Source organism: Rhipicephalus microplus, chromosome 1, assembly GCF_043290135.1.
Source record: "Rhipicephalus microplus isolate Deutch F79 chromosome 1, USDA_Rmic, whole genome shotgun sequence".
Lineage (NCBI taxonomy): Eukaryota > Metazoa > Arthropoda > Arachnida > Ixodida > Ixodidae > Rhipicephalus > Rhipicephalus microplus.
The window spans coordinates 196,884,789-196,909,811 of record NC_134700.1 but is presented as its reverse complement, the minus strand read 5'-3'; positions in this window follow the sequence as shown (position 1 = coordinate 196,909,811).

The following is a 25,023-nucleotide window of genomic DNA, read 5'->3' as shown; positions in this document are numbered from 1 at the left end:
TCTATTTACAGGATCTACATACAGACATTAGAGTAGAAGAAAACAAATGAGAATGAATTGAAAGTGACTTTTAAGGCTTTCCAAAGAAAGCGTGCCGTGTATTCTTTTCCGTGTTCCCTCTAGAACACGGATAGCGATGCGTCAATGATACCAATTGACTGATCGGGTCATATTTCTCCAAGAAATGGCCCCCTAAAGTGTCGTGGTGGCAACTGTATAAATTAGAAGTGAAAGCGGTGTCAGTGCGCTAATTTTCTATCATGGAAATTTTCAGTGGCAGTCGTTCGCTTGTCTGAACGCCCGAGAGTGATAGCTGCCATTGACGTACTACTTTTGCACAGCTTTTCGCACACCTCTCGAAACTGTCGTGATAATTTAGTATCCTATTTAATTATTGCAATCACTTAAAATATTTTGGGCATGCTGCGACAGCACGCAAGATTACTCAGATATGCCGATAATGTGCTACACAGAAATAAACTAGCAGCGCTAACCTTGTAAACAATTTATTGCTTTTAACCACGGTTTCAAAAAAAAATGTGCAGCTTAAATGTTTTAATAAACGCTATGGTTTAGGCTACCAAAGTGGGGAGTGCAGAGTGAGAGTGAATAACCGAGAATAATGCTTTGACAGAATTAAAGGCCGATAACAAGGCTTTCTAAGATTGCTGTAATTGAATCAGTTAGGAGAAAATAGTAACCAGATTTGCAACAGAAGGCCCACTTGACTATGGTCTAGTGGGCCTTCTGTTGAAAATCTGGACCCTTATTGGCTTTGGACCGAATGTACAAAATTTTCGGCCATTTGAGTCAATAGAACAAGCAAATGCCGGTCAACGTGTTTATTCACAAGAGCCAAATGTCATTCCACTCAAAAACTGATGCTATGACTAATCCTTTGATGTCATGTGCACCTGCGCACTTTCAAAAGCTGTGCCATTTTGCGCCTTTCTTCTTTTGCCTTGTTGACACCCTTTATTAGGAAGTGCAGACGAGTGACAATGTAGAATCGCAAAATCTTTGCTTTCACTTCGGCTTCATGCGCAGCACAGCCAATAATTTTGTCTTTGCCCTTCACAAGTGACAGTACGTCCAAAATACTGTCGGCATGCAGGCGGTTCATGCTGAAGCAGCTTGTGAAGACGCCCTCTAGGTAGTTGACGAATTCAAAGAGCTCTTTTGACGGATAAAGCAATCCACCTTTGTCGCAAAAACTTGTAAATGCAGCCTGTGTATCGGCTCTGCCTTCTGACGCCGGAACAAGCAGGAGGGTGCGGCATGTATCACACCCAGTCTTCTCCACACACTTCTTGGCCACATACCCTGCCATGTGGTAAACTAGACGAGAGTTGCTGTTTTTTTGCACGAGGCTGTGATGTTCAATGGGGAAAGTTGGCTCCTGGCAGGCAGCATCGTCCAGACTGTCGAGGTCGCCTAGTGCAACATGCTTTTCAATCGTTTCTTGCAAGCTTGCTTGTTGCAGTTGTGCATCCCCTGTGTCCAGAAGTGCTGTCAACACCACTGGCTCCACACTGCTACCACTCACTGGTCTTGCCAAACTATAAAAGCTGAGGCAATTGACCGTAATCAGGAACTGATCTGGTGTTGATTGATTATTGCAGCCTGATGACTGCTGCACAATCCCGAACAGGTTCTCCACTGAATCTTGACTTAGCTTTGCAGTCATCAGGTACTGGTAGTGAAGCTCCTTCGTGACATACTGCAGCAATGACAGTACGCTAATCAGCGTCACCCGGAAGCCAACAGCTGTTGATTTGCTAATAAATCCAACACCGTTGCCAACGTGCTGCTCCCACTTTGTTATGTACTTAAGGAAGCTTGACAGCGCGGCAACTCCTCTTGAGTTGGGCAACAGTGCTTCGGATTTGAAGCGGGACATCATCACCTTCATCAGTTCATTCATCATTCTGAAACAAATAGATCACAGAAACATGAGATTATCATAAGTACGTGGGTTAGGAAGACAAGGTAACAACAACAGCCTGAGCAGGTCATAATTTTTGTGACTGAATCAACCAAAATACCTGGAGAATGCTTCTGTCGCATCTATGGCTTCTTTTCTATAACTTGACTCTATAGTGCCTTTGTAGTGGTGCAGACCACGCAACACATGGTCACCAAAGAGCTGAAAAGCTAGGGAGACTCGCATCTTTTCAAATCCATTTGGCTCCAGATGGCTAGCGGTCAACCCTGGCATTGCCTTCAGCGTCACATTATCCTTGTCATGATTGAAGGCTTCTTTGACGAAGTATGTAGATACCTGCATTAAGAAAGCCATGGTGAGTCACTTCCCAGACTTTTTAAGGTCAACTCCACAAGAGGAAAAAAGAGCCTTACGCGTCCATCTGGTGTGTTGAAGCCGCCCTTCAGCAGGGAGTTACGTAGGCACTTCATCAGATGCGGGAAGTCTGAAAGCAAATGAAGTTCCCTTTTTCCATCAACAGGGTGCTTGATTTTACATGTAATCTTGCTGGCAGATCCTTGAACACCCATTAGCGTCCACATCTTCCTGTTCCATGTGGCCCCATCACATGTCACAAAGTGTACAAAGAGTCCCGCTTGCTCTGCCAGAATTGTCGCCTCAACAAGAATTTTGCACAGAAGTTCCCCTTTTACATTTCCATTTGCGGCAAAAACTACCAGGATTTGGGAAAACTTTCCGGAAAACAGTACAAACATCACAACCATTCCATGGTCGCATGGAAGGCCAGCGTCCTTGGCAGGTGTGAATGGTCCTAAATCCACAAAGCCGCGCAGCTTACCAGTTTTCTCAACAGACAAACGTTCCGACAATTTCATCTCGTCAATGAGAAGTCCACCTTGACGTTTGAAGGAGTCCATTGAGCTGGTTTTTGATTTTAAGGTATCCAACATTTTTCTGCAGAAACCAAAGCCTGTCTTGTACGCTGCTGTGTACTTCTTTAGTGTAGTGTTGCTGGGAAGTTCAAGGATATTTTGTTTCCTGATATGCCTATAAAGCTTGGGGCTCTTCATCTTCATGAGTATGCATTCAAGCATCCATTCCTTCGTAAACTGCATGCCTCTTGTACTCTTGCGTTTTGAGGCTGCAAAGCAGTGACGCACGCTCTCTTGCTGCTTTTCTGGTAGCATGGCTATCTTCTCTTCTAGAGCTTCCATTTTTATTTTGGCATTTTGAGCCTTCATTCTTTCTATTTGGCCATGTAAGCTCAACAGTTTCTTACACAAGCGTCTTTGCCTTTGTAATGCGCATCTAAGCTTTTGCGCTGCTGTGATGGCTTGTTTGTGACGACGATTCCTCAGACGAGATAGTCGTGTCAGCAGGGACTTTCGTAGGTAGCGACATGGTAGGCATGGTGCTCCTAAACAACAAAAAAGCAACGTGTCACAATTTACCCTCTTTTTGCAGTGGACAACCTTAGAGAAATGGCCAAAAATTCTTTGTCACCATGCATACTAGAACATCTAAATTTTTATGTATGGGGTTACGGTCATTACAAAGCAGGATATTATTCCATACGCAATGCAGCAAAACCTAGACTAGACCATCAAGTTGCATGCAGGCTCTATAACAGCAAGACATGTAGTATCCCAGATGCATCGAAGCAAGTAAGTACTGCTCTTTCATCACAAATAAGTCCCTTTAGAGTGATGGGTAGCCATCCCATTGCATAAGTATGCAGTAAAAACTATGTTAGCATGTACGTATTGCAGAGGTCGGCCTGATTTACATGTTACATGTTACCATGTTACGAGGCTGTACAAAAATGTGAACACAAATATTTTTCTATCAATATTTGTGCTGAAATTAAATCATCTATTAAGCTACATGAAGCATACACATTTCAGGAAGCGTGCAACGGTTGATGCATTCAAAAGAACACTACTTTGCATGCGACTTTGATTCCAGGTTACCTTCGGCAGCCGTCGTTCCGGCGCACTTCTTGTTGTAGAATCAGCCGTCTAACACAGTTGTCTGGCCCAGCAGCTTCGTCGTTAAATCCTCTTCGGTGATATACGAAGTGCTGAGTGCACCTGGACATTTCAGAAATTTAGATGCTTGAAGAAGGGCTTCCTCTGCCTGCAATACAGTTCTCACAAGTCCTTCAGAGACTGGCTTTCCGTTCAGAAATGTTTTGTAACTGGCCTGCTCGATCACGCTCATGTGAAAAAGGACTGCCCTCTCTGAAGTGACAGTGCCAGAGCACGTATCCAACTGCGACAGTGTATAAACAGCGCCTTTATAGCCAGGGAATCGGTGCACCAACCAATATTTAGACGGAGTCCTCAGTTCTCGCAAGTTTTCTAGTTTCAACGACGCTGTCGACACGTCGTGCACGTCGTCTTGACTTTCAAAATCATCGTCGACAGGCGTACTCGTGCAAGCTTTCTTGCTATTCTGGGGTCCCGGCACGGTAGGTGCTTCCCGTTTACGAGGGGCGCGTTTAGGAGGCAGTTTTGTGCTCAAATATTTCAAAGCGTTGGGCAAGGTTGTAGGCACTGCGTCTGGCGTTAGCGCGGGAACACCACGGGCGATTCTCACTTCTTTGCCGTCAATGATGTGAACGTAGTCACGCAGTATGTAGCGGTCCTCGAAGTGGAGCTCGCACACTGCACAGTTTTCCTCGAGAGCTTTGTCGCTGCGATGGAGGTGCCATTCCCAGATTTTTCTTCTACGTTCATCTTTTCGAACGCTAAAAAGCAACAGCATCCTATCTGCTTTGACGCCGGCATAGCCTGTGCGACATCCCGGCGCGTAGCAATGGCGAAGCCTAGCTTTAGTCATGCCGAAGTCGTTGGCACTCACTCATTTGGGCATTCAAGGCTCCCACCACAGCACAGTAGCACACAGAGACGAAACAGCAGCAGCGCTCACGCACACATTACGAGACGCCGCAGCTAATACGTAAATGCGACGACGAACACACTTGGAACACGTCCAAACCAGTGCCACCGGTGCGAACACCACCAATCCACTGCGACCACAGCGCCACCACGCCAACTGTCAACGAACCACGCTTCGCTACGATGCAGGTGCAGAGCCGGCTGCTTGTCCCACTCAGAACTTCCAGTACACTCTAACCGAACGTAAGCGGGCGAAGCGCGCATCGGATGCCGAACTGCGTGCTCGCGAGGCCGAGTGCAAGCGGGCGAAGCGTGCAGCGGATGCCGAGCGCGCTCGCGAGGCCGAGGACAAGCGGGCGAAGCGTGCAGAGGATGCCGAACTTCGCGCTCGCGAGGCCGAGGACAAGCGGGCGAAGCGTGCAGCGGATGGTGAACTTCGCGCTCGCAAGGCCGAGATGAGGCGTCAGCATCGAGCCGCGAACGCGGCCCAAGAAGCAGAACGACAACGCAAGCGTCAGGCGGAGAAGGGCGATGAAGGCCGGCGTCAAAACGCCGCTCGCAATCGTCAACGGCGAGTGGACGTTCCCGAAGCGTAAAAGTGTAAAAAACCGTACTTCGTATATAATGTATCTGTGTACAAATGCTTCATGACAAACAACACTTGAATCCATTATCTACACTTTAATCATCATCATCAGTAATAAAACTCCCAAGCATTTCCCCGAGGGTGAACATGGTTAAGCACGAATGCACGGGGTGATGCTATGAGGGGGAGTAAAGTTAAAATCCGTTGGCATTCGCCAGTGAGTTAACGTAAACTCCCCCGTGTGATCAAATTGCGATTCTCAGGAACCATTACACCATAAAGGCACCATAGTGTGATTAATAAATATAATAGTGCGAATTATTAAATACCCCTCATTGCATCACCCCGTGCATTCGCACTTAACCATGTTCACCCTCGGCGAAATGCTTGGGAGTTTTTTTTATGGGGGGGGGGGGGAATCAAGAAACTCGCTAGCAGACGAGAGAGAGCGGGAGGGTATGCGCATGTGCAATGACAGTGTGAACGCGACAGGGAAGGATGCCAAGAGGAGAAAAAGGAAGAGCGAGCGAATGCTCGCAGACACTGCCTGTGTCGGCGTCACATGGCGTGAGCGGGGGAGCGTATGAGGGAAGAAGGGACGCGCATGCGCATTAAAAGGGGTCACGCCACACACCGAATTGATCCACGCTCTAAGATGCTTCGAATCTAAAAATGTGAGATACCAATCAGATGCGGGTTTTATTTGCTACCCTATGTTGCATTTGCATAACTGACTCCCAGTCTGTGATGAAAATATCTTGAAAACAATGAATGGGCTATAAATTTTCATGTGAGGCCGTTTACATCTACCACAATTCATTCGAACTGAGAGCCCATTGGCTTAAGCTCTTCGCAGAAGTAGGGCCAGAATAATTAAAATGTGTTTCAATACAAAGCCAAATTTTACAAGAGATGCAAAGCAACGAAACAGCAGAATTTCTGCGCATACGGAAATTCTGATGCCGCGCTCGAATTCTTCAGCAAGCGGCACACTCTGCTCGTCGGGTCACCACAAAACAATTGCGAGAACACCGGAATTTATGCTACTTTTTCATTTTAATTGTGGTAGCCCTACATCTTAAAGTAATGTAGTTTCGAGCCTAAATAGCGCCGTATAGGACTGCACGTCACTGCTTGAATATTGCATATCGCTGTCTGGTGAAATTTGTTCGCTGTTAGAGCAACATAAACTAAATATAAGAAATTACCAACTAGGAACGTGGCCAGGGATCATCTAATTCGTCATGACTAGGTGGCTTTTTCAGCTTCTTCCTCTGAATAGTGACATTGTCTTCATTCATGCTAGCACCCGCCTGCTAATTACACCTCCACCTAATTGGAACAATTTTATTGTCCTGTTCAAGTTTGAACTAGAGATGTTTTATTGTCTAACATCACAATCTCAGATCAGTCGTTACGCGCACACATTAGTACACTTAAGGTAAAATCCTCAATTGCGAACTTGTTTTACCCAAGACAAAATTTCTCATCATCAGCTTCCTTGGACGATGATACGTGACGTGCATGTGTTATGAGTAGTTTACTATGACGTGTGTGCACGTTAAAACAAGTCACTCGATATTTCTGTTAACAGTTACAAGCTGATCGGAAATATCCCACAGAAAAAAACCAGCCCCGTATCTGCATGTTTCAATGCAAACCTCATCAAAAGACGATAGCCTTGCGTATGAAGAGAGTGAACGAAATGTTATGTGATGTTCAGCACGAGAAAATTTGTGTATTGTATTCTGGAAGCGCTGCGTTAGATAGTCTCGATCCGTGCAGCGAAGGCGAAAGAGTGCATCGAGGCACGTTACACACGAGCGCTCTTTGGCAGTTATCTTCGAAAACGAAGGAAGGCGTGCGCAACCACAGAGAGAGATGCGCGCCTGTCTCGGAGGCGATAAGGTATAGAACGCATAGCGACGGGCAGGTGCCACCACCTTGTTGTCTTAGCAAGGCGTTGGAAACAATTGCCTTTTTGAGCATCGCGTTGCACTGTCAGTGCAGCGTGATAAACGCTACGGTCCTTATAATTACTAATGTGCGCCTTCTCTATCATAAAGACACACATACAAAATATTGACGAGTTTTCGTGCCTCATGTATGCGCAAAAGTTGATTTTTAATTGACATTCGCACAAGCTTGAGCGCTGAAACTTGAGCAATATTGGTTAACGCTGCAGATGGGGTTGGCCATGTGTGGTGCCGTTTGGTGCTGTTTGAAATATTGTTATGGTTGACAAAGAGACATATGTACAGACAGACAGACAGACGGACAGACGGACAGACAGACAGACAGACAGACAGACCAAAATTTTGGCGTGAAAGGTCCCCAAGAAAGACTATCGTCTTTAAAAAAACAGCACTTTTTTCTAGGGAAGCTGTTCAACGGTGTAAGTAAGAGCAATGACTTTTCTTCACCATATTTTATTGTATCCGTGAGATTGCCGAAGGTATCATTTGTGTGCAGATGTAGCTAAGCGACCCTTGTCGGCATTGACTAATGGCAGGCATGCCTGTCATTTGTCAATGTCGACAAGAACAGGTTAACCACTTAATTGCTTGTCGAACAGAAGAGAAAAACAGTGTGCACCATGATTTAATGTGTTTTCAGTTCCACGGACTTCAAGGATGTTCACAGGCGTAAGCATGGTGGTCTGTGGAGAATGTCGGCTTGTAGGTCGGTCGCGTTCGTCCTATTAGAAGGGCTTCAAAGAGCACAACTTCAATCGTCGTAGGCACTGAACAATAATATCAGTTGTTGGGACGGGAAAATGTCTCAATTGCCAAATGGGGCCAGTTGTTAAGTGAGAGTACTCGTCAGCGCTGATGCGTCGCCTTGCTGGCGTGACGTAATAACGATAGAGTTCTTGAAGGACGGGTACATCGCAAGAACACAACACGAGTGAGCATGATGTGGTTCGGGCTTCATTGTACTTCGAGCGCTCTATTGTTAATATCCTGTTAGGAATACAACACCTCGATAATTAGGATAGTTGATGAATGACTGTTTCAATCAATATTTGTTGTTTAGTTTACACAGAGAATGGCTTTTTTTCTACAAAGACACACTACAACTGCGACATCGTTTGCAGGTATCCATTTTGGTTTATGTTCAATCTGTCTTTTCCCCTATGTTGTGGCGCATGCGCCCTTACCAAGCACAAGAGTCGTGAAAAGACTGCTGATCTCAGAGCCCTTCGTTCTTGCAAGGCCAGTTATCCCGGCCCCTACCAGTTCCTAACATTAAAGGGCAGCACAGGGATATGAAAAAGGTGGATTGTCCTGTTTTATTGTGCTTTCTTCAATTAATACCTAATACGCATTTTCATGCAAGTTCTGAAGACATTCCAGATCATCAGAAAGCAATATTGAAAAAAAAATTGGGCAGATCCCACGGACCTTAAAATTGACGTCATGCGAAACATGCGGCGGGAACGTGACCGTCTTGTAATTTTTTCATTGAGTGACACTTCATAAAATGACGCTAAATATAAGTACAAGTGTTGCACGCACAGGCATATGTTGAAGAATTGCAGATGTTTATATAACCAGCTGTTCGCACTTGCGTAACGATGCCAACTGGAACATGCGTATTAGCAACACCAGAAGCTGATATGAAGTGCTGATGCTCGCGAGGATGCTGGGCCTGGGCCATACTGAACTAGAATATGATACTCCAGTTCACTATACCCTGGACACTGCTACATAGATCAACTTTAGCCCATGAAAACTAACAGCAATTGACGTCAACCCGACGTGACGGCTGTATCAAACGAGTAGATATGTAATGTTTGTAAAATTGGGTAGGCATTACTGCAACCACTAATGACGCTTCACGAAGAGTAGAATCTTCTTAAAAAGACCTGGCGTAGCTCTGTGGTAAAATGCTTCATTGCCACGCAGAATGCTTGGGTTCGATTCCAGCTGGGACCGTGACATTTTTTCTTTGCATTCGTCAGGTCGACGCTAAGGATGTCGGGTATTCCTTAACGCTCACGCGTAAAATTGCCCATGTGTGTTCCCGTTGTTCCTGGGTATATACTAAATGTCAATCACCTGTGGCACATACCCGTATACAAGTGGCACATGCCCTTCCGTGGGTATGTGCCACTGTCTGGCGGGAAGTGTTTGACGACGTACACGACGGGATTGTGACAATATTCGTGCGTTGGCCAGCGCGTCATATTTGTCGAACCATCTTACCCTTCCATGCTAATTTTGGTTCACGCCATGGTAAGCGGGTGACCACGAGAGCAACCAAGCGTAAGTGGCTTGATAGATAGATAGATACGCTCAAAGTGGTCGAAGTTCGCTAGGAAATGCTTCGAATTTAAAAATGGCTAAGAATGCACATGGCGTAACTAATAAATGATCAGCATTTTCGGTGGTTTTTGAAGAAACGCCCTGCCACCATAACTGCACATGTCCAGTTTTCCTACAAGATACATCTAAACTACTATTCACTGAGATCTAAGCTGCCACGAAGGTCGAAAGGTCGTGGTGCTTAACTACTCAACCGTAGTCACGGGCTTCAATATGGCTGCGGCAGCAGTATTTTTGATTGATTCTAAAATGCTTAAGGCTCGTGCACAGGAATATAGGTTCCAGTTCACAAACCCGAGAAGATAGAAATCTATCGGACCCTTCGCTCCGAAGGCCTTCATCATTATATGAAGTTTTCATATGTTCAAGGCAAAAAAATATTGTTATTATTATCTACCGAATGAAGGCATAGGTTCTCGAACGCACTTGGCGTATATCGCTAAACGATGAATAACAAAAACCAGTCATATTTGACGTATATCGCTAAAACGGTCAATAACGACAAACCACTCAGTACAAAGAGTCCATTGTGTGCCAGATGTTTTACACAAATGTATATTTTTTTATTTTTTTCTCTAGTGGTATGAAATTACAAGTCGATGTTTTCTGTCTCTTCGAAATAGCTTTGTTTCTGAGTGTACTTAAGTAAATGTTGACTTTTACAGACCACAAACCTCCATTATGAGCCTAGGTGTTTCTGGGTGATACTACACTGAAACTTATCCCCATTCCACGCTGCGTAAGTTGAACGTGCAGCTGCATAACTTCTTTCTACGTAGCGTGCATACTTTATAATTCTATGATTCCCTCCTACTTATGCTCGTCTGTGACGTTTTTGTTGGTGTAATCTCGTTACTGTGCGACAGGATGTAACAATACTAACGGGAAATTGCCAGTGTCAGTGCATCTACAGGGCGTGCCACAGGAACTCGAGGTAAAGCAGGACGTCAACAGCAAGAAAGGCAGCATGCTACCTTCCGAACGTTGTTATCACGCAGCCTGAAAAGAACACCACAAGAATAACAAAGATCAGGAGTACTTTTACTTTTGCTGAATAACTGGAAAGCCAGACAGTACAAGAAAAAAAAAAGGGCAGGAGGAAGATAATTGTCGAAGCTGATAAAGGCGGACAGCTTGATCATTTTTATACGTTTATCACTGGTACTGGTTCGTGCAGCCTATAGAGGAAAGTTTTATTTTTTGGCTACACGTTATCTAATAGCAGCAGCTTCTGCCTGCTTTTACCTACATCACTTTTATCTGACGTGTAGGAAAGAAGGCTTGCAGACAACCTGTGCGGACAATGTAAGCAAGCTCTATACGTTCTAACGGCTGAAGAAGCTTTGAAAGCCCCTTTTACGCACGCTAAATATTATGGTCAGCGGGATAATTTTGGGTGCACACAAACATAAGCAATAAGAGAAAATAGACACGTTGTGCGAAAAGAGAGAAGTCAGGACACTGCTAACATCGGGTAACAACTAAAGAGACGCAGAAAGACCGTAAAGAATCAGGCACAAAAATTTATCTGGGCACGACCACGAAATAAAAAAAAATCTCGTCATATTTTCATATAATCATTGTGTATTATTAGGCCAAAAATATTGGGCCGAGGTGCTAGATCAGGTTTTAATGTTCTTTTTAAGGATACCAATCTCTCTGGGCAAGATACATTCTACAGTACAAAGAAAGAATGAGGGGGTGTAGACAAGGAACGAGCTGACACTCGTTTCACAAAGATACCCGGAACTTTACTGGTTGTCGTACGTGTGTGGTGCTTAAGATGGCGTTCAGCTGTGGCTCTTTATACGTAGGGCAAACGTGTCATGGGCCAGAAATCAATCGATCGTACCAAATCGGCAATCGAAAGCCTAATATCCATCTTTATACTGCTCAGAAGGTAATTGCGTGCCGAAATTTGGTGAAAACACAATTTTGCACTGCCATAACAACAAAAAAACGTGTGTGATAGCTGAAGTCTGTCATGTCGACAGTAGTGGTGACTCATGCGAGTGCCAACCATGAAGAAATTAAAAATGAGCATGAGGACGCACAAGAACTGCCATAAGGAATGTGAAAGCCACGAGGAGTTGGGAGAAAATGTAGAAGTGGCGGAAAACGTCTATGCTAATATACGACGTGTTCGTAGATCTATGAAAGGCACGAATTCTCGTTTCCGTGCGAGTTTTTGTCCCTCGACATTGGACAACCATGCCGTGTCTGTGATTGAATGTTGTCTAACTAGATCTTTCTGCGCTGAGACTCAACTCGGAAAGAGAGAGAGAGAGGGAAATAATTAAAACGAAGAGACAGGGAGGTTAACCTAGACGAACTGGTTCGCTACCCTGTACGAGGTGGGGAAAAGAGTTGGAAACAGGATAGATATAGAGAAATATAAAATAAATTAGAAAAAAAAACCACATGCGCACACATTCAGGGAGTTCCGATCACAGTCGTTTGGACAGGCCGGTTGAACGCAAGAAGCGCAGGAGTGCCTTCACAGCCTTCTTCTGCGACATAAATTCCTGTCGGCAGCGGAGGAGTCTTTCTTCCGAAAGAGGCTGATTGTCCAGTTCATCTAGTGCATTGCAGAGTGACTGTCTCTGAGAGCAGTATTGTGGGCATTCACACAGAATGTGCCAAGTTGTTTCATCACTGCACCGATGGTTGCATGCAGTGTCAGCCATTCCTATGCGGAACGTGTACGCATTGGTAAATGCGACGCCAAACCATAATCTGCACAGCATAGTAGCGCCTCGCCGGCGTAATTCCGGAGGAATTCGAAGACTGAGGGTTGGGTCTAAAGTACTTTACCGTGCATGGATGAAATGTGACTCGTTCCATTGTGACGTGGTGTGCTTGCGAGCAAGCATGCGGAGTTTCCGTGCAGCGTCAGTTCTGGAACGCGGAATTGATATTTTATCGCTCAACTCGGAAACAACCTAATATTGTAACGAATGTAGCAGCCCCACAACAAGGATTCTTTCCCTGTGGCCTAATAATTGGTCTCTGCTTTTAGTAGAGTGCGGCTGGTGTATGCTATCACCTTTTCTTCGCCATTCAGCCACTGTATTAGAATGCATCCAAGGCCGATGTTACAGGCGTCTGTGTGCATTTCTGTGTCAGCAGTTTCATTGAAATGAGAAAGGATTGGGGGCTTTTGCGACTGTTTTCTTAATTCGTTGAAGGCGCTTTGTTGCTCGGTTTCCCACTGGAAAGGTACATCCTTTTTTAGTAAGCTTTGCCAAGGGTTCTGCGATATGCGAGAAATTTCGGACAAATAGTCTATAGTAAGCACACATTTCTAAAAATCTTCGTACTGACTTTTTGTCTGCTGGCACCGGGAACCTTGCAACGGCGGCTCTCTTTTCGGGATCAGGGCGAACACCGTGGGCGCTGACAACGTGCCCAAGAAATTGAAGTTCTTTGAAACCGAATTGGCACTTCTCTGGCTTGATGCTTAAATCTGCCGAACGGATTGCTTCTAACACTGTTCGCAAGCGCTTGATATGCTACTCGAATGTAGCGGCGAAGATGACCACGTCGTCTAGGTACACTAAGCAGCACTGCCACTTGAATCCGAAAAGTACAGTGTCCATCATGCGTTGGAACGTTGCGGCGCACAACAGAGACTAAAAGGGAGAGCCTTAAATTCATAGAGTTCGTACGGGGTAACAAAAGCAGTCTCCTTGCGATCACGTTCGTCCACTTCAATCTGCCAGTATCCAGTTTCCAAATCTAGTGATGAGAAGAACGTGGCACACCGAAGTTGGTCTAATGTGTAGTCAATACGTAGGAGGAATATACATCCCGTTTAGTCACAGCATTCAATTTCTGGTAGTCGACGCAAAACCTTAGCATGTTACCCTTCTTCTCGACAAGTACTACAGGAGATGCACATGAACTGCTAGAGGGTTGAATAACATCATCTTCAAGCATCTCCCGTACTTGATTCTTGACAACTTCCCTTTCTTTTGGTGAAACACGGTACAGGTGTGGGCGTATCGGCCTGGTCGTCCCGTCCGTTACAATCCTGTTGTGTAATGGTCGTGCGTCGTACCTTTGAACTATTGGAAAAACAGCTGCCTAATTCCCGTACAAGCCCGTATAGCTGTTACATTGGATCACTGAAAGGTTAGGTTTTGCAGATAATACGTCGAAGACTTCAGATGTTGGTTTCATATCTGTTGACCTTGTTTAAAGGCTGCGTATTTCTGTAGCTTCACAAAACTCATGAAGAAAGGCTATATCTGTCCATTTGCGATGTGCTGAAATTTGTTCCCGAAATTTATCAGGAGGATGTCTGCGTACCCGCTTCGTAGCTGAATAATCCCTCGTGCCACACAAACACCTCTTTTCAGGAAAACATCCATGTTGCTGTCCGCCACATCTTTGTAGTCACAAAACGTATCATTTCTGACTAGAACCATCACACTGCTCTGCGGCAGTACAGTCACATCATCGTTGACGACGCGCATCGGAGAGGTGTATCGCTCGTCTACTCGAGCTACCTTTATAACTTGTTTCGTCGACAATGATACACTGGACCTCTACAAATTAATAATGACACAATTTGCTTGCAGAAAATTCATTGCGGGTATAACTTCTCTCGAACATACCGGCAGGACAACAAAGACAACAACGTAAGTGAAACCTCGTATCTCTACTCTTGCGGCGCATCTGCTGAGAGGCGTATTAAGGTGATCGCCTGCCGTATGAACGTGAGGTCCACTTCATTCGGTCCGAACTTTCCTAATGTGCTTCGCTAAATCGTAGCTTATGACACAGTCCATAAATTCTAGCCCATTAGTTACCAATGGCAAGTCTGAAGTTATCTTCTCATTACTGCACTTCTTTACCTGGAGACAGTCATCGTCGTCGTCACGCTGGTGTCACAGTGAAGAATCTCCATATTTCGTATCACCAGCGGCCTCGCCTCCGCAGGTCGCCCACTTCAGTTTCCGGGTTTGGACTAGGCGAACGATGCCGAGGTGCGTTTGGAAAGGAACGTGGGCTTGGCGAGCGCTGACGTAAAGGGGATGGTGACCGCGGTTGATGACGACGATGCAGGCCGAAGCTCTGACGTGAGCACAGCTACTCTTCGATGTCAGACGGCATTTCGCCGTTTCGCGGACACGGTGCGTTGATCGCAAATCCCCGAAGACCAGCGGCATCGGCAAAACCGGTACAGATAGCTAGATTTGCCGCAGTGGAAGCACAGGGGCCTTTGTTCCGCATATCGCCATACATCGCTTTTTCGAGGTCTTGTCTCTGTCGAAAGAGGTGCGCAGCGAGCTGCCTCTACGATATGGCGCGGGATACGTGTTGTCGGTGCGTAAGTACTTGGCGTCTCAATAGGCGCACAGCGAACAGCAGGCCCCCTGGGCACCTCAGAATAAGTTACCACGTGTCGTGTCGATGGTGCATCACTCTGCGGCTCCCGTATGGCCTGCCAAATTTCTTCTCGAATAACATCCGCAATAGACAGCTCCGGTGAAGCGGGTGACTGCAACTTGCATTGTTCCTCCCTGACAACTGACCGGACGAGCTCTCGCAGAGTGCCAAGATTATCGACAACGTTTGCCGAGAAGAGTCCTAGTGATGTACAGGCTACGTCACGATTGTACTGCCGTGATCTCTGCTGCTGCGTCGTTTCTATTGTTGTTGCTTCCGACCGAAACTCGGCAACAGTACGCGGCGGATTCCGAACGAGACCCGCGAACAGCTCTTGTTTTACCTCATGCATGAGCTGACGCACATTTTTGTCTTAAGTCATGTTGGGATCAGCTCGCTTGAACAGGCGGGACACATCTTTTATGCACATAGCGACAGCCTCGTTTGTGCGTTGATTTCGTACACCAAGAGCTGCTTTTGCCTTTTCCCGGTGATCATTGTTGCCAAACGTACACAGTACCTGCCGCCGGAACTCTTCCCAGGACATCAGAGATGCATCGTGGTTTTCTTACCCCACTTGCGCTGCGTCTTCCTAAGAGACGCAGACGTTGCGCAGCTTGCGTGCTTCGTTCCACTGGTTTATGTTCCCCACCCTCTCGAAATGATCCAACCAGTCTTCGGCGTCCTCTAACGGGTCACCGTGGAACACCTTCGGTATGACGGCTTCGTTGACAATGAACTGTGATGGTGCAACTTGGTTAGTCATGGTGGTGGCGTTACTTGCTCTCTGTCGCCGATGCCCTTGGCACAAAGGGAACTGGTCCAAATTCTGGTGAATCCCCTCAAATACAGCGCCTGGTACATTAGTGAACCAACGTAAGCTCCACGGCTTGCGGATGGTCAGGGCTTAGTCTTCGCTCTCTTGCGTGGGGTTTGGAATCATCTACCCAGCACCTCCACCAGAAAATGTAACGAATGTAGCAGCCTCACAACAAGGATGTTCTACTTAAACTGTTTATTAAGGGGCAAACTTGTGCACGAAGTGAACGACGCACAACAAACAAAAAGATCCGAGGGTCGGTAGTACTCGTGCGCCTCTGCCTCGAGCACCCTCGTTCTCTTTTTCTTCACGCGCGTCGGCTGTTCGGTGGATTACCATGCGCATGCAGGGGCTGGCTCGAACGTTGAGGCTGGTTTGATCGCTCGTAGTTGTGCCGTTAGCGTTTCTCTTCGTTAGCGTTGTGCGTATCAATGGCGATTTCCTGTGGCAATATCACCTAGATAAATCCTAGCGACAGTCTATGAGCAACGTAGGACCTGCATGACATAGCGAAGACCTAGAAGAAACACAGAAGCAACCAGCTTAGTCTCCCAAATCGTGTAGCTTCACTGTTTTAAGCCTTGCAGAGCTTAGTGGAAGCTTCCATTTTTCTTCTTTATCAAAAATATTTATCGTTATATTTCGCAACAAGTTTGGTTTTTACGCCCGGTCAATATGCAGTTTAAGCTTGGCAAGTTAATTCAAACCTAGGGATGCAGTGTGGTACTGATGTGAGTGAGCACGAGCAAACAAGTTCCCACAGTGTCGAAACAATCACGGTGGCGCGATTCTGAAAGGTTATGTTTACGTGCCTCATTCACGCCATTATATGGCGCCATGGAATTATTCTTTCCTGATTTGAACATGCGTTGTTTCTATCACTTTAGTAAGCTATTGCTTCTTTACAAGAACCTTTTATTAGAGATAATGCACGTAAACATAATAATACTTCCCCAATCAATATTTTTCTAAGCAAAAAATTATTTAGAATTCACGCACCCATAACTTTTTTTTTCATTAAACAGTTTTATGCCGGGATACACGAAGATTTATGTGACGTATTTTCGTCTCGAAATTGACATAAAAAATGCGCATGACCAGAAAGCAAAAAAAGAGTATCTATCGCCGGGAGTTGAATCCACGCCCTTTCGCTCCATGACAGAACCGCGGCCGGGGTAGCTACCCACTGAGGCACTGACACATACATTGGAAGCTTTACAAAACCTCCTTTAAAATCTAACACAATCCTCTCACAGCGTTCTTGGTAAAGTGAAGTAATGCATCATCACCGTGGCATCGACGGCGATGATGAGTTACTTCGTTCAACACGTCGTTTCTACGCGTTCGTCCCATTCGGCGCGTTTCGAATTGGCGATTCTTGTATTCATCAAAGGCAGTGCCAGTCAGCGACATTACCTTTAGCATCGACCTCACTCGTTGCATCCATCAATAGCAAAAAGTGCTGTGCGTCACCTGGTTCGAACTCCGCGTTCTCCACGTGCACTTGCCCAGCGAAAAATCACGGACGTACAACGGCGTAGATACGACGTACGCTGAGTTTTTTTGCAGTCTTCCTAGTGGCCAAGCCGCGATTATAGGCGATCATAGCCCAAGTTGAGCGTTCATTAAGGCACGGACCTCCTGATTGTCACAACACTTTCTCCAAGTCCACTCCCATCGCTAACTACTAAAGCTACCCCAAGCATCTATTAACAAGAGTGTTCACTTATCCATTCATCATGAACGTCAGGCATCGGTATGGCGATGTGTGAGTAAGCGTCAATAAACGGTGCTATTGGAGTCAGACATGAAGAGGCATTGTTCAAGCTCTCTTAACATTCGAATTCTTCTGTAAAGAAGAACAAAACTTTATTAGCGAAAAATACTTTGTTGCCCCTTACCCCTAAAACAGGGCAGCGCTGCATGGTCGGACTCTTTTCCAAGGCACCGCTGGCTCTCGCCATTCCTTCCACCCTTCTCACCAGCCTTCACTGGTCCTCAAGGGCTGGGCTGGACAGCATTGCCTCCCACAGCTCTCTGCTGTTGTTCTCTTCGTGTTCTTCGGTGTGTGCCGTACATTACCACGTGATGTGGTAGAGCGCCGGTGTGCTTCTACACCACGGCCATATGTCTCTGTGTTCGGTTGAATAGTACGTATGCAATCTGTGAATGTTTAAGTATGTGTTAGTTTGGAGTCAGCGTAACGTCGCAGAAGTCATGGCCGAAAGGTTCTTGTGTGGTGCTGGGTGATGTTTCCGCAAATCTCTGTGGTATTGCAGGATCGCTTTGTAACGGGGATCGATGGGTGTCAGGACCTCCGTGGTGTTGCCATCGGCAGCTCCGTAATTTGTGAAACCTCGAGCCGTCTTATCTGCATAGAGGATCCCCGTAACACCCTCGTGTCTCGGGGCCCAAGTGATTGTCAGGGTATAGCGTATGTCAAGCTGTCTGCTACTTTCAGTGAAAATCCAGTGTGCGTTCGTGCCGATTTCCGTTTCTGATGATTTCTACATGCGGCCTGAGAATCTGTGATAATAGTCAGTGCAGTGTTGCGCTCCGTGCCTTCCTTTATAGCTAAGGCAATGGCAATCTCTTTTGCTTATATGATAGTTACTTAAGAAAGCGAAGCACAGGCTGTGATCTTACCACTTCTGTTTACCACAACCGCTAGCATATTTTTTTGTGCTGGCCCAGTAAGGCGAATCATCCGTGAATCTAAAAATATTCAAGAACCTTGTTATTTTGTCAATGTATGCCTTTTCGCCGCCCTGCGTGTAATGTCGGATCCATGTTTTGTGGTATTGGTGATACCCCATTAAAATCTTCAGTAAGGAAAAGTTTTTTTTTTCGAGTTACAGAAATTCCTATACCAGAGGGGCTCAATATGTCCTTAGGGTTGTTCAGGTTGAATCTTGTCGGTTGGCGGCGTTGGAGTGTGCTGTAGCCATGATCACGATGACACTGATAACGATGAAGATGATGATGATGATGCTGATGTCATATTTAGCGCAATTGACTTGCGCAAAATATGCCATCTCGATATGCTCTGCGATGCATTCCGTATGACTGGAAACAACCAGAGAACGTGCGCAGACGTCCTCAATGCCAACTTCAGTCTGTATCCGACACCACAACGCACCAGCCCTAAAAATAAAAGCAAAACGCAATTCACAATTCCACATACTATTTATGACAATAAACCTTCCATGTTTCTGTACACCGCTTTTTCACTAGTTTACATCCGTGAATGGTCAATTTCACGTGTGATTTAGCGTGACAGCAAACGCCCCCACTGCTTTGCCCCCTCAGCATCATTCACTTCGGGAATATGCGGTGTTTTTTTATATGGTTCTTCAACGGCAGTGAGCAATGTCAAGCATGCAGAGTAATATTCATCACACGGTAGTATGATGACACTCTTTTTCAATTGTGAATTGCGGTATGCCGACAAGCTCTTGATAAACTGAAGTCCACTTTTCATTCTAGTCAATGAGCTCTTATGCCACAGATTTTCTGAGAGGTCGTTTCACTGAGTTGTTTTCTTAGCGGCACTGCAGCTTTCACATATAATATACGCAAGGGGCTTACCACATGCCTCGGTCACTCATCTGAATGCAAAGAAGTACAAAACACGGTCCAATTTGTCTGAATTTTGGGAATGTGCTCCTGCTCGCCAAAATGGCGTCGAGGATCGAAAAAAACAAGCATTATTCTGAAGAAAAATTTTGTTTTAACATCGAAGAAAATCTTGGCTACTAGCAACGCTGGCTACCTTTCCCCTGTTTCTCTGAACATATATACACCATAGGTGAATCAGGGGATAATCACATCGCACACGTTATTCGGAGGTCACAGGATCGCTTCCTGCCGGTGACAAGTTGTCTTTATGTGCACATGACTTTCTTCACATTTGTGTCATAATTACTTAGAGATACTATCTCCTATAATTTGTGGTATTATCGTCAGGTAGGTCTCACTAATATTGTGACAAACAAAAAAAAACCCTTGATGTTTCAGCGCTTTCCTACGTATCACGGTTGACTTCTCCTAGATGACAGGTAACTAAAAAAATAAATAAATAATCTATAGAAATACAGCCGGCTGATTACACCTTGTGTGAATGAGTGCAATGTGAAACAATCAGTGACTAGTAGCATATGCGGAATCTCTTGCTTTGAGCTAAGCCTTAGGTGGTGGATCAACATAGATTGATACTGATTGACATGTGGAGTTTAACGTCCCAAAACCACCATATGACTATGAGAGACGCTGTAGTGGAGGGCTCCAGAAATTTCGACCACCTGGGGTTCTTCAACAGGCACCCGAGTATGAGCACAGGGGCCTACAGCATTTCCACCTCCATCGGAAATGCAGCCGCCGCCGCCAGAATTCGATCCCGTGACCTGCGGGTCAGCAGCCGTGTACCTTTGCCACTGGACCAACCGGCACGGTGGGGCGGTGAATCAACATCATTGTGTAAATTGAGTAGTCGCGCTCGTATTGTTAACTTACCAGTGCGCAAAAAACATAACTCAGGGTCTCACAAAACTACATCACAGCGAAGACGTCAGTTGCATAAACACAAAGTGTGTACTGCTGTGCAATGATGAACATGTGACAAGTCGGGCTTCAAACACTAGGGTTGCGGGAAAAGAAACGTTGACAACTCCACATTTGGTTGGGATACAAAACAGTTCGGCCAAGCGTAAATAAAACATATCAGTACGAAATCATTTCCATGACCACTTGCTAAAAGGCAATCAGTCATATATACATTAATAATATCAAGCAAGAATACATGGCAGTACTGCGTTGATGAACAAATACTTTGGCAGCGAACAAATAAAAGCGACACCAAGTGCCTGCTCAGCTTCGCATGCACTTTCTAACAGCACGTAACACCAAAACCCTTTGTGCTGTTGTCATGGAGACCACTCCTAGCTCGCAAAGCCCGAAATTTGCATATTTAAATTTCTTTCTCGTTCGACAGGCGTGCGCTGGACGAAGGCCTCTTGTTCCTTTCATCCTTATTACTTCCGCTCCAAAAAGTTGCCAGCTCATATGCGCGAGGTACCATTGCGAGTACTATTCCTGCGTACGAACGAACAGTCCGCGCATCCACTTCTTTCATTGTGACATGCCTCACTGATGGCAAAGTGACAGGTTCTACTTTCACTTTTTTGTGGTTCTCCTTCAGGAAGTGGGGAAATGACATACAACGAGATTATGAAGTAGAAAGTGCAATGTAAAAAGCAATTGTGGCACGATGACATGCAATCGATGCTGGCAAGTGAAATGGCTGCATTTGTATTGTGTCACAGCAAATGGAAGTTACCGACGAAACACATACGACAGAGCTTCTTCAAATAAATATAGAAAACTCTGGCGCTGCGCCCGTTCAGCCACCATAGTAATTAGGAGTATAGCTGGCAAATTTCACTATAGTCTTAGTGTTTGTGGACTTCGAAGACACGTGTTGCTTTGTTTATTGTTGTGTTTTAATTCGTATAAACAAACAAACAGCCAGCTGTGAACGTCGTGAGCGAATTTCAACTGGCGGGCCTAAAATTTTCGAGGTAGTGAAGCTTGACTGCAAAACTTCTTCTCAACTTCTTCTAGGGACATATTGAATTCAGCTCCACGAAGTCGAACGGAGCCGCAATAACAAACATTAGACAAAATCGCGTACTACTCATCATTCCCATGCTTGCTGAAGCACGTTGCTTTCCAGTTTTCATATCCACTATTGCCAAATTCCCAGAGAAAACTCTGTGAACCACAAAGGAAGCTACAAGCAAGGAATGCTTTGGAAAGCGCACATGCGACAAAAGGTGCGTGGAGGATTTGAGGAAGACAATCTTTGAGGGTGTTTATAACAAAAAGATAAGGAAAAGTCTTAACAAAACCACTAGCCTGCAGGTATTTAAAATTTACCGCACTTCAACAGTCCTTGACAGTTCTGGTCTATGCCAACAAACACAGCACTCATATTGTTAACTAGAACAATATAAACGTTATAAACTTTACTCGACACACAGCTTCAATTTACCACACTGCAACTAAACCAGATTGAGCATGGCGTTCATTCAAATGTTTACTTTTGGTTGAGGTTGCTCGCAAAGATAGAACACACGCTTGTAATCACCTAATTGAATGTCCCAAAAAATAGCACTTTATTTAGCCTCCCTTTAATAATTGAAATGAAACTGACAAGGAATAATGCGTTCAAGAAGCAACTTATAACAAACATTTTTTGTTCTGCGGACATACATTGGTGTATGTCCATACATCTGGCTGCTTCATGGCTACTGATGACCCCGGAGACGCTGCAACATCATTAGCGCCTCAACATACTTTAGGTCGTAAAAAGATGCCTTAAGAGAAAGAGCTTGCCGTTCTATACAGTAGCCAAGAAATAAGCGATAACGAAGGCTAGTCGGGCGTGCATACTTGCCAAACACATGGAGGCCACAACAAGCAAGCAAAGTCATTAGCTGGGCTGTCACACGAAGTTTCCGGCATGACGAAAGATGCAACTACAAAGATTTTGTGCATGCGTAGGGCTACTCGCATGAAGCCAAACTGCAGCCGTTGTTTCGGAAGTTCGCGCACATCTTCATTAGTCGATTGCGACTTTAGCATATAATGTTTTTTTTCCTTGTTGGTTATAGCTATATATTGCTCTTGGTGGCCATTATGCTGCCTTGGCAAGCGAAAAATGGGAAACAAAATGGAGGTGTCACAACCGCTATTCATCGTGCTATCCACAATTATTTATGGAATAATGGTAAAAGACGTTGACATAAAAAGTGCTTGCGAATGGGTTAGACGTTTCGGCATACTAAACAAAATGGCTCGTTCATTCTATACGAGAAAATTTTCAGCGCAACCAGACAACATTTAATTAATTTGTTTTATTTCCCTCTGGTTTTTGTAGACTCTTTACCCCAAATTCTTGGCCCAAGAAAATGTTTCTTGAAATAAACGCAAGAGAGTCATGACAGATGAGGAATAGGGTAAGACATAATACGTTAAAATATAACAACTTTTTTTCTGTTGTATTCGCAGTACGCACATCTCCCTATTTGAACCATACTTCGACCCACAGAAATGCCTTTCTGTCTGATGATTGATAAAACTCACTCTTCTGCAAAAAAATAGTAAGGTTAACTTTTAGGCTTCTTGGGAGTACGTGATTTTTGGTACCAGATTTACAATCTCCTAATATGCCACGTTTAATCTCCTAAAGATTTGTTGCAATCGGTGTCGATAACTAATTACCCACTGCGCTGCGGTTTCTTTTTTGTACACCGCTTTGTTTGGGATAAGCTCAAGGAGCACAGCTGAGTACATCGTGTAACTGATCAGCGTGGTTGCAGCACCACATAACAAAGTGAGACGGGCATGAGACGACGTGGAAAAGGCGAGCAGTGGGGTCTGTGTTCCAGATACTGTCCCAATATCAAGTGCGTGTAACTACCACATTTTCTCTTGTACAGGGCTTTTGTGAAAGGTCGTCGTGCAGCATCGGCAAAGCATCTTTCACCTTGGGGGCGGGGGGGTGAGAACTTGGTCAAACGGAGAGTCGCTTTTATTCTCATCCCTCCATCAACTATGTATTGGTTAAAAAAACCGTTATTATTATTATTATTATTATTATTATTATTATTATTATTATTATTATTATTATTATTATTATTATTATTATTATTATTATTATTATTATTATTATTATTATTATTATTATTATTATTATTATTATCTTAACGTTTGCGCTTGACATTTGTGTGGAATAGGAACTAGCTGAAGGCGCTATTCGCGATCACTGCAATGCATCAAATAAGTGATGTCTTTGGCATTTATTTTCCAGAGAGGCGGGTGTTAGGGGTGGTGAGTGTGCATATATGTTGCACGTATGAAACTTCTAGCTCAGTACATTCGGAAAACAGACGCCCTTCGTCGGCCTTGCGGATTTACAGATTACTCCTAAGTATAATTCATCTCTTCCAAGACAACTTTCTAATGGAGATTCTGAATACAGTTGTGTTCAACTTTAAAGCTAATCGGAACAGTGACATTCAGTCTAAATTCAATCTAATATATGTTTATTGTTTCCGAATACGAATCGTACAAGTACTGACTTCCACACAAGTCATCTGTTTACTTCAACAACTAAAAATGCAAGCTATATTCGTCGTACTATAAATAAACGTGCATAAATTTATGCATTTCATTGCTTCATGGCACAGCATAGGGAGTTTATTTATTTTATTTATTTATTTGCAATACTGTCGACTCCAATGTTGGAGTCATTACAGAGGGCACATTGCAGGTAGTATACATTCATGAAGAACAAACAATGACATTCCAACTGACATACATAAGCCTCACCCAGTACCTTCTGGCCTGCTACAGTGCGCTGTGCAAAAAAAGAAAAAGAAAAGAGGAAAATAGCAAAGATATGTGAAGCATTGAAGCACTACTGTAGATTACGCATGGTTTCTAACACTGCGGTGAATGTGGATAGTGTGTCGGCATTAGTAGCATTTGCATTCAGTTTATTCCATTCGCGTATTGCTAGTGGGAAAAACGATTTTCCAAAGACGTCACTGTTTGAGGAATATTCTTGCAGACTGTATTTGTGCTTATGACGAGTAGGGCGTGACTGTGAAGTGGGACGTACTTAGACACATCTACCTTGTAGTGGCCATGTAACAACTGGTACAAGAACCTCAGGCGTGCCTCTTTTGCCCTAGTAGCTAGTTTTTCAATGCCAGAAGAAGCCAGAAGGTTAGTGGGAGAATCTGTACGTTTGAACTTGTTGTGTACAAACCGTATGGCTCTGCGTTGTACTGCCTCTAATTTACTAATACCACTTAGCGTATAAGGAAACCAAACTACGTTAGCATATTCTAATACTGGTCTTACGAACATGGTATAAGCCAAGAGTTTTGCGGGCGCTGGTGCAATTCTAAGTCGTCTTTTTAGGTAGAAAAGTTTACGCAGTGCGGCCGCAGTGACGTTAGCTATGTGTGTATCCCATCTCAGGT